This window comes from Anguilla rostrata, chromosome 6 (assembly GCF_018555375.3).
Source record: "Anguilla rostrata isolate EN2019 chromosome 6, ASM1855537v3, whole genome shotgun sequence".
NCBI classification, from domain to species: domain Eukaryota; kingdom Metazoa; phylum Chordata; class Actinopteri; order Anguilliformes; family Anguillidae; genus Anguilla; species Anguilla rostrata.
The window spans coordinates 3,748,560-3,759,880 of NC_057938.1; the positions used below are offsets into that span (position 1 = coordinate 3,748,560).

General features: G+C 50.1%; 1 long non-coding RNA gene across 1 annotated transcript; it reads right to left on the reverse strand.

Moving 5' to 3' along the window:
- Window positions 1-747: 747 nt before the first annotated feature.
- On the reverse strand, window positions 748-5,555 carry LOC135258270 (uncharacterized). The gene is made up of 5 exons (XR_010330936.1): window positions 5,367-5,555; window positions 2,780-2,872; window positions 1,535-1,737; window positions 1,006-1,115; window positions 748-919 (listed from the first exon to the last, which is right to left on the reverse strand). It is a non-coding gene; the product is annotated as an uncharacterized LOC135258270 (long non-coding RNA).
- Between the last annotated feature and the right edge of the window lie 5,766 nt (window positions 5,556-11,321).

Here is an 11,321-nt window from a genome sequence, read left to right on the forward strand (position 1 = left end):
CAAATACCCAAACACTTATTTACAATAAACATTTAATATCAAGAAAATTGTCCATGCTGGTGCTTTCAGGCAATGGTAACAATCAAAATCATAATATATAGGCAGTTTGGAGTGACAGTTAACTGGTGTATAAGTGCTGTAGGAGTGGTTGGTGAGAGGTGTGAGAGTGGGCTAGTTTGTAAGAGAGTGGGTATGTGTTAGACCTGGGACAAATACGTATTTGTTTTGGATTCAAATACTTTTGTGTGCTCGATTGATCTTGCCTGGTGAAATTGAGCCTGCTAATATAACCAGAAGGTGGGGTTTGCACTTTTTGAGTCTATTTCATTGGTTCCAATACACCAGACAAGATCAGTAAAGTGCAGAAATCCAAAACAAATACGTATTTGACCCAGGTCTGGTATGTGTGCTGATATAGCAGTGGGTATGTGTGTTAGTGTGTGAGTGGAGTGGGAGTGGGTATGTGTGTTGGTGTGTGAGTGGAGTGGGAGTGGGTATGTGTGTTGGTGTGTGAGTATAGTGGGAGTGGGATGTGTTGGTGTGTGAGTGGAGTGGGAGTGGTATGTGTTGGTGGTGAGTGGAGGGTGCTTTTGTTGGTGTGTAAGTGGAGTGGAGTGGGGTGTGTTGGTGTGCGAGTGGTGGAGTGGGGATGTGTGTTGGTGTCAGTGGAGTGGAGTGGGGATGGTGTTGGTGTCGAGTGAGTGGGAGTGGGTATGTGTGTTGGTGTGCGAGTGGAGTGGGAGTGGGATGTGTGTTGGTGTGTGAGTGGAGTGGGAGTGGGGATGTGTGTTGGTGTGTGAGTGGAGTGGGAGTGGGTTTGTGTGTTGGTGTGTGAGTGGAGTGGGAGTGGGTTTGTGTGAATTAGTGATTTTGTGCGAGAGTGTAGTCCTTTATCTCTTGTCCACTCGTAAAGGGCCACCTGGAAATAGAAAGACGAATGTCAACTCTGCCTGCATCACGTCCTGTGGTCTCACAAACACACCAATGTGCTGATGCAGATTTTACCCTGTAGGGGGCGGCGGGGCGTGTCTCAGCCCAGTCTGCTGGGGAATCTTCCCATCCCAATTCTGTCGATGGGGGCGCTCACTCGCCTCCTTGGCGATTCCACCTCCTTCCTGTTGAGGAAGACTGATGAGGCCAGACACTAAACTGGTCCAGAGCCCTGTCCACAGCCTGCTCAAAACATGGCTGTGAGTGGATCTGTATCATCCACCAGTCTCCCACCCACTGTCCTGGACTGGCCTCCAAGCCCCGCCCAGTCTAGCCCCGCCCTAATCCCGACTAACCCAGCCCAGCCACACCCAAACCCACCCCACTACGTCCCACCATGGGCTGTGCCACCCAGCCCGACCCCACCACACCCCACGTCACCCACCTCACCCAACCCCACCCAACCCACAACCAACCCCACCCAACCCACTCAACCCCACTCAACAACCCCACCCCAACCCAACCAAACCCAACCCAACCCACTCAACCCACTCAACCCAACTCAACCCACTCAACCCCACTCAAACCCAACCCAGGACGTTACCTCTTTTTACCCTTAATGTCCATATTGCCGACAGACAGGCGGTCCAGCGGGGCACTAGCCCCTGGGAACAGCCGCTTCCTCTTGGTCTGGATCGCGTTCCCCGTCTGGTCCAGGGATGGGAGTTTGCCTGTCGGCCTGCTGGCTAGTCTCTCCCCAGACGGCCTCCATGAGTGAGAGTCCTCTGCCACCGCCAAGTCTGGACACTGCAGCCCATTAAACCCCACGCAAAGAGTAGTAGTTTTCTGTCTTTGGCAAAGCTGAGCATTCTGGGAACTAAATTCCGGTACAATATACATATTTTTTGATGTGGAATGTGACTGCCCTAGATCTGATTGAATATGATTGGATGGAGCTTGTGCATGATTGAATCAATTAATGTCTAAATTTATGTATTATGCACATGCACTATTGTTTTTACTTACATTTTAAGATTTCTTTCTAGTCATGCGCAAAAGAAAAGCGATTTCCTGTGAAAGTGATGGATATAGGTCCTGCGAACATGCTTTAACTGGAACAATATAGCTGTGATCATTTAAACCGTAAGAACGTTTCATTTTGACATCTTATTTCATTTTTCATTTTCCGTTCCGTGCGCCGCGTGGTGATTGGCTCTGAGTCGAGACGCCGGGCCGAGCCCTGCACGGCGTCGGCACGGTCACACGGCGCCGCGAGGTGAAATCGGATGAACTTGACTTCAAAGTAATGCGGGCCTGGTGCGAGGCTTGGCCGCACAAAGATGGCGTTGCTCTCCCAACGGCCCCCCGGATGAAACATGGCGACATTTTTAGGTAATATAAGGTCAAGCGTAAGCAATACACGCGGGGATTTTCCGTAGTTGGTAACTAACCTCCTGAGACCACGTCCCCTGTAGGGGACACACATGAGCGTCCGATCTCTCAAGAACCACTTATCCAGCTATGCTGAAGCCTACACTACGAGGCACATTCCATAAAGATTCAATAAATAAGTTTTTAAAAAAATATATATTTTCACTCCAACATGTTTTTGTCATACAGGACACTTGTATCATGTAAAAAAAGAAACAAAAAAAAACACACACTTTTTTTCAGCCACGTCACAAGAGATTAAGCCTGGATTAAAAAAAGTTCCAGTGCAGCACTGAAATAGAGTGTGTGTTCTTTTTGCTTTAATTAGTCAGGCGCTAACCTCCATCACTCACACGCACACACCCACACATGCGCGTGCACACACACACACACACAGGCACACACAATCCTGTCTCACCTTGGAGGTCACTGGGGTTGCTTGGAGGCCATCGGAACTGCTGAGGAATAGAGTAAGGAGATAGGAGACCAACACACATCCACAGCCCAGCATCTGAAACACACACACACACAGATAATTAATACGCACTTCCTCAGCACACACACACACGGATTGTTCTCTCTCCCCCACTCTCTCTCTCTCTCACACACACACACATTGATTATTCTCTCTTTGTCTCTCCCTCTCTCTTACTCTCTCTCTCACACACACATTGATTGTTCTCTCTCTCTCTCTCTCCCTCTCTCCCTCCCTCTCTCTCTCTCTCTCTCTCTCTCTCCCCCTTTTCTCTCCCCTCCTCCTCTCCCTCCTCTCTCTCTCTCTCTCTCTCCCTCCTCCCTCCTCCCTGCTCCCTCTCTCTCCCTCCTCTCTCCTGCGCCTCTCTCAGCGTGTCCCCTCTCATGCTCCCCTATCTATCTCTCCCTCACTCCCTCTCCCCCCCTCTCACTTTCTCTCTCTTTCTCTCTCTCTCTCTCCCTCCCTCCCTCCCTCCCTCCTTCCCTCTCTCTCTCCCTCTCTCTCTCCCTCCCTCCCTCCCTCCCTCCCTTTCTCTCTCCCTTCCTCCCTCCCTCCCTCCTCTCTCCCTCCCTCCCTCCCTCCCTCCCTCTCTCTCTCTCCCTCCCTCCCTCCCTCCCTCTCTCTCTCTCCCTCTCTCTCTCTCTCTCCCTCTCTCTCTCTCTCCCTCCCTCCCTCCTCCCTCCCTCTCTCTCTCTCTCCCTCCCTCTCTCCTCCCCCCTCTCTCTCTCTCTCCCTCCCTCCCTCTCTCCCTGTCCCTCTGGCTGCTGCCAGGCTCTCTCTCGGGGCAGTGACAGCCCTTCGGTCAGACAGTAAAAAGGTCAGACTAATGGAAATAATGCGTCTATTTTGGAGCTCCGCTGCTCGCAGTTCCGAGGGCGTGAGCCGTGCTCTGAGACTCCCTGTGGCCCCGCGCCCCCCGCGAAAGAAAGGGTCCCTCAAACCAGAGCCAGTGCCACAAAGGGTCCCTCAAACCACAGCCAGCGCCACAAAGGGTCCCTCAAACCACAGCCAGCGCCACAAAGGGTCCCTCAAACCACAGCCGGCGCCACAAAGGGTCCCTCAAACCACAGCCGGCGCCACAAAGGGTCCCTCAAACCACAGCCAGCGCCACAAAGGGTCCCTCAAAGCACCGATTCGTTTTTTTTACCAAGCCCCTCATCCCGCCCACGTCCTCCTCCAGCCCGCTACCCACACACCCCTGCAGAACGCTGGAACAGCCGTATGCTCCGAGTACCATAGATATCTGATCCAGAGCTCACGGCGATGGGGTCCCGTCTAGCGCACGCACTCTACCGGTCTGTCTCTTTCCTCACCGCGCGTGCCATGTCGGTTCTGTCATCGCCAGCACGCGCTACAAGGGCTGTTCAAAGGTACTGGTCCTTGAAACCCAGAAATACTGCCGGTATTCGGTGCTCCCCGCTTACCAGGAACCGAGAAACCTGGAACACCAGGTGAGAGGGGAAGCCAGCAGTGCTGCCAGTCTCAAGGGCCAAATTGGGGTATGTGGGATATTATGTTCTCCCAACACCCGGGCAATTCATTTTTGCCCCCTGTAGGGGACATCAGTCTTCGGTCTAAATCTCAAGAACAATACATTCTACTATGCATATTTTTGATAAATTAAAATATTTTTGAGAAATTAAAAATATTCCAACAATTTTAATGACAAAATGATTATATATTACAATTATATTGATATGATATATATTGCTCAGCATCAGTCATGCTTCAGATGGATTTCAGTCAACGGACATTTGTAAACGTGGCGGAGGTCTGGCCGATTCTTTTTATTCACTATGGTAATGTAGTAGGAAGGTGCCAGTGAAATGTCCCAGTTTGGGGCGAAATCTTGCTCAAACGATGCAGAAATGTAAATCCATACCACAGCTTTAGTTTAGTGCATCTGGAGGTCATTATCCGATACATTAATCAAATAGGTGTTTAAAATATTGCTGAATTTGATGGCGTTTCGGTTTCTGTTATTTTGCGTTAAATATATTGGCATAATTAATTCCTCGAATCAATTTACACCAACGACAAGAAGGTGTCCGCTGGAGTGAGGGTGTGAGGTGTGGGGAGTGGGGGGTCGGGATTGGGGGGAGTTGATTAAACTTTCCACTGCAGGACTCTGTGGTAACTTTCCGAACTTTGAGGTGAAAGACAACGTCCGGCAACATGAATCCATTCAGAAACCGTGGCTCCTAAAAATACACACAGAAGTCTCTAACAAAGACGTGTGCGCTCAGTACAGAACACATACGCTCGTGCGAATGCTCACGTGCTTTTCATGCACAAACATACACACGCACGTGCACGTGTACACGCGCACACGGACGCACACACACATACAAGCACACAGACACACATGCACACACAGAGACACACACAGACAGACACACGTACACACGCACACAGACACGCACACACACACAGACACACACACACACATACGCGCTGTCATCCATGGGCATGTCCATATACTCACGCCCACGTACACTCTCACACACCTTCATACAGCAGTGGTCCCTACCTTCGATCAGTGGGTCTGTAGCACACTCCCACACGGAGTTCTCGGAATTTCTTCCTCCGTTTTCCTCTTTTGCTTGTTCCCGGTATGGACTTTCGTGGTTTTATAGGCTCTCCTCGGTAGCCTCTCCTCCAATCAGAGCGCTCCGTTTCTCTGACATCATTTCTGCCCATTTTCCACTGCTCTCTGTCCCTCTCTCTCTCTCTCGGCCACTGTCAGGTCCATCACCCAGATGGGGTTAGTCCGGGATCACTGGGGCGTCTGGAGAATTGGGGGGGGGGGGAGAGCAGCTGGGTAGGACCCCCCCCCACCCCCCCCCATCCAAACCCAGAATTGTCCCAGAGATCAGGTCCCGTCCGAGTGAGAGGGGTCAGAGTGACCCCCGCCATGGCTGGGCGAAGCGTGTGGATGACACGGGACACCGTCTTCGCACCCCAAATACTCGCACCTTTCCCGGCCTAGAGAAGCGTGAGGGCGCACACGCACGCCAGGGAAAGGGGGTCCCGTCCACTCCCGTCCCGTCCCGTCCCTGTTCCCAACGAGGTTCCCGATCCAACGCTATATTTAAATACAAACAGACCAGCAGCTATTTTTTTTATTGCCGCGGTTATATTAAGATCATCCCAGCAACTCGGGAGAAAATAGCCGCAGGGCGCTATATATAGACGCTTGGGATGGCGGTGCTTCGGACCCGGGGGGGGGGGGGGGGGAGTGTGTTCGTGTCCCCCCCTCTCCGCGGCCGTGGCGGTCGAGGGCCGGGAAACCCTGCATTCAACGTGCCCGTTCACATCAGAAATGTAGGCGACTTGATTACTGTAATAAAAGAAAGGGCGCAAGCCTGCATGGTGGTCTTGCATGAGCGGCAGGTTAACTGAGTCTCATTAGAGATTAGAATTTGACATGCATGTGTGCTGTTTTCAAGTACAAAGTTAATATTCAGGGCTTGAATAAAATCAAACTTATAATCATGCTTCTGGTTTTAATTATTTTTCCTGAATGTGTGTGTGTGTGTGTGTGTGTGTGTGTGTGTGTTTGAGTATGAATGCTCGTGCACATATCTCAGTCCGAGCATGTTTGCGTGTGGGCCTGCTGCTAATTTCAGAATGTGTCCCTCACAATCCAACATCACCGACAAATCACTTATTGCCAGACCAACAGGGCAAAGATAACACTGGCCAGCGCTAGCTGGGTCACATGGTACAACCCCCCCCCCCCCCCCAAAACCTGTGGCGAGCTCTCGAGGAAACGCGTCAGCGAGCAGTGGGACAGGTGGCCAATGCACGCACACACACACACACACGCACGCACACACACACACGCACGGACACACACAAGCCCCGCGCTTTTAATAGAGCCCTTAATGAGGCCCAGGTGTTGCTGTGCAACAAGGCCGGCCGTGTCGTAGGACACCTTTCAGCGCCTCCCTCGCGCTAACTCAACCGCGCGAGCCGCCATTTCCTGACCCCCGCGGGGGGGGAGGCGGGGTAGGGGGCGGAGCATTGATGACTCCTTCTGCTGGAATAACGGTGTGAAAACAGTGACCTCTAGTGGTTTCACTGGGCACGGCAGGGTCGGGGGGGGGGTGTGACGGAACAGGGTGTGGCAGGGCGTGTCACTTTGGGGTGTGGCAGAACATGGGGCGTGACAGGGTGTGTACATGGTAGGACGTATTTTCAGAGTTCATGAAACGAACACAGGTTCAAATGATTTTGCAGGGCCTAGCTTGGGTGGGCTGTGACAGAGCAGAACAGGTCGGGGCAGATTATAGCAGGGCGTGGCAGAGTGGGGTCAGGCGAAACAGGGCGGGGCACTGCGGCAGGACGGGCCGGGCCGGGGTGGTGGGGGGGCTTTGGTTCAGCTCCGGACAGGTTGCTTGGAGGATTAATGAAACGGGTTCAGGATTAGCAGATAGGCTCTTTGAAGGATGCAGGAACCAGGGGAAAGACGCTTGAGATCCAGTGAGGCAGAGCTCAGAATGAGAACACAAAGGAATGTTCTGGAACATAGGGTGACATCATCCCCCTGGGCCACAGCTGACAATTTTAAAAATGCAAAAAAAAATCAATAATAATTAAAATAAATAAGAATTATCATCTAAAAGTTAAAAATAAAATAGAAAAATAGCAGTTAAAAAATAAAATAAATATTCATAAAAATGTAAAACAAAATGAGCAGTATTCATATAAAAATGAAAAAAAGGAAAAAAAAAATGTAATTTAAAAAAACACAAAAAAAACATAACACTAACCCTAACCCTAACCAGTAGTTTGTTACCAGATGGTACTTGTGCCTCTTGTTTCTTTTCTTTATACTGCTGTAGGGTAGGTTCCTGTTTAGCAGAATCCTGGCCAGGCGGAGTTTAATTTTTCCCGTTTGCTGCTTGGCTGAACGCCGAACAGGTGGTGATAAGTGGGGCTGATTTTTCTCGTGTCTCATTGTTTTGTGGCCAAGAAAGTCTTTTGGACCTGTCTGAAGAAAGATCTGGAATGCCCCCTCGGTTTTAATACGCTGAAGAGGGTTTTGACGGCCTCTTCCAAATCTGTATTCTGCGCGCAATTTCTGCTGAACCTTAGCATTCGGGATGTGATCAAGCCCATACCGGTGCGCTTTTGGCGTGGAGACGCTTTCGGTGTCAAAGCGTACGTGCGTCTATCCACAGGGGTTGAACACACTGGATCCAAAAAGGTTTCATTCGAGGTCCAGTGTGGGGGGGGGGTGTGAGGTGCAGGAACTGGGCTTGTGACCTAAAAGGTCATAGGCTCGATTCCCAGATTGAGCGCTGCCGCTGTACCCTTGAGCCAAGGTACTTAACCTGCATTTGCTCCAGTACGTATCCAGCTGTGTAAATGGATGCAGTGCAGATGCTATGTAAGAAGGTGTGTAAGTCGCTCTGGATAAGAGCGTCTGCTCTGCCCTGTGACGTAATGTCCACAGGGGCGGAAGCACGCTGCAGATCCGACCGAATTTGAGGTACGGGTGGCGTACAGAGACGGCGGGGAGGGGGGGGGGTGTGGATGTTGCCGTGTGAGATGGAGACTTTCCCCGGCTGCAGTTTACACCGCGGAAGGAGGGTGCCGCGTGCTTAACGCCGTGAATGAAAGGCCCGAGCTCGGTCGCCAACACAGCCGGCGGTAAAGGTAATGGCCGGAAATATTTTATTTTTTTACGAAGTCCGTAAAAAAACGCGACTTGGAACTGACTGCCGGAACTGAAGGCGCAGCGTTTTATGACCGGCAGAAGGGCGCCCCCATGTGGCCACACTGAGAACATTTCAAAAGCAGAGAGCAGTCAGATAATACCACTGCCGGTCACAATTCAGGATACTTTAAAAAATAGAGAAATAGGTAACATAGAATGCTGTGATATATTTAACTTATATTATAACATTCAAATTGTTACAATATATGTCCTATTCAACTAATTTTAAACCAAACCTTACTCTGACTTTCTCTGTCCAAGTAGGACAGCCCACACAGTAAAATCAAGGGGGGGGGGGGGGGTCTCGGGGGCTGGGGGGCTGGGGGGGGGGGGCTGGGGGCTGGTTTTTAGTTTTAGCCTTAAAATCAGCACATAATTCTGACCAGGGAAACCAGGTGAGGGCAGTTAGCTGTGCACTCAATTGCACAAACTGATGAAGAGTGCCTAGCAATGTCCAAAACCACCCACTGGCTCTCCAGGACCACGGCTGTGCAGCCCTGACCGAGTGCCGTAACTGGATGTGACCTTCGGTAGAGTAAACTTCCTGTTTTTTTGACACATATTGTTAATTTCCATAATTATGTGAGTGTGGTGGTGAATTCATCCACAGTGACACCGCGGCCCCCGATGCTTAATCCACATAACGCCGCAATCTCCGATGCTGAAGTCCCTGCCGTGCTGCAGTGGCCTGCCACCTCTGGGCCCTATCTCCACGCTGCAGCCTTTCGCTACAGTGCTGCACTTTATCGCTGATATATATATCTGTGCCGTATGAAAGGAACGACAGTGAAAATATAATTGCCAAATGCAGTGCACTCGTCCCCCCAAAAGGGGGCGCTGGAGCACACACTAAGTTGCTGCGGCAGCAGAAGGAGCGAGAGCGTCGAACAGCTAATCAGAGAATCTCTCTTTTTTTCAGTTAAAAGGCCTTGTCTGCTTTTCTCTTTCAATCACTCCTTCCGTCCATCCCCCTCATTGTCTTTTTGATGTGTCCGTCTCCCCAGAGAAGGGGGGATTAGGGTCCCCCCGGTGCCTCGTGTCCTTCCCGTGTCGTCGCTAATTTACGAGCCAGAAACTTCCGGACGTTCGTTTTCCTAAAGCTCCCCTCTCACAGCGCTGACGTTCGGAACGCCGAGCGGAACAAAGAGGTTTCGGGGGAAATGATCGCCACCCTCACCAGGAGGCTTTTCAATTATAAATGGATAAAAGAATATATATATATATATATATATATATATATATATATATATAAAAAACAAACAGAAAAATAATAATATATATATATAACAAGCGGTTTGAGATCTGAGATTCGGATACGAGGCAGATGACGAAGTGTCCTCTTTATTTTTGCTGGAGTTTGCGATACGTTTCCCAGGAGAGGAAGTAGAAAGAAAGCCCTTTCGTAAGAATCTCTGCTTTCCCTGGTCTGGCGCTGGGCCATGCGGGGAGGTGAACGGGAGCCGAATTCTCAGATCAGCACGGAGCCCGAAGGCGTCCTCACGTTCCGCAGCGGGGGGGGGGCGACCGACTGATCTGAGAGCAGCCAGGAGGAGTCCCGTGGAAGTGTTACTGCAGGCCAGGGCCGCCCCACCCCCCTGTTCCTGGAGATCTGCACCTCCTGTAGGGTTTCACTCCATACGTGACAAAGCCGCACCTCACTCAACAGCTACGGATCGCCTCGAGCTGCTAATAAGCAGAATCAGACGTGCCAGATTAGGGTTTAAATGGAAACCTGCAGGACAGCAGTTCTCTAGGAACAGAGCTGGCCTGGTGCACGCAGCTCAGACACAGCGCACAGAATAAACGCAGAATCGGTGGTTTTGACACTGATGGGTACAGATGCTTTCATAAACATAACTGCATTACTGGCACTGATACAAGCGTCCAACCATAAATAAGGATTGGATACACTGTCAAGTGTCCACTGTTAATTCAACAGAGTTTAAATGAGTCCAATATGCACCACATGTACATTGTAAGCACATCACACATTACATTATTTTCACTTGGCACGTGATCTTATCCAGAATTTATTACAAAAATCAGTATAATTTCAGGAATATATAGTGTGTTGTCACTTCCTCTCCCTCTTTCTTTCTCACACGCTCCCCCTCTCTTTTTCTGCCTCACCCTCTTCTATTTCTCTAGCCATTCTGGTATTTTTAAAGAAGGAAAAAAAAGTCCCAAGTAATCCAGTACTATTTTTGTATTGTTGATTCAGAAAACTTCATTGTTGATCCCTGAACCACCAGCAGATGTATTTAAAGGATGTGTTTTTCTTCTTCTATTTTTTTTCCTGGAGATCAAAGGCAGCCTATATCTTACTCATTAGACCCTCCAGGCCAATTAGTTTTAATGAGGAACACGTTCTACTAAGCGAAAGGAGTTTCCCTGTGTTCTCTGGAGTAAAACAGAAGGAAAAACAAATGGAAAAAAACAGAGAGAGAAAGAGAGGGAGAGGGAGAGGGACTGAGGGACAGAGAAGGAGAGTGAGACAAGAAAGTGAGAGAGACGGGGGGGGGGGGGGGTGATAGAACGACCAAGGGACGTCAATGAGAAAAACAATGGAAAAACCCACAGGAGTTGTCCTTCATGCCAAACGGAGAGAGAGAGAAAGAGAGGGAGAGAAGGACAGAGAAGGAGAGGGAAAAAGAAAAGAGGGAGGGAGGGAGGGAGGGAGGGAGAGGGGGATTGATAGAACAGAGAGCAAGAAAGAGAGGGGATGTCAATGAGGCATGTCAATGAGAAATATGTGAATTT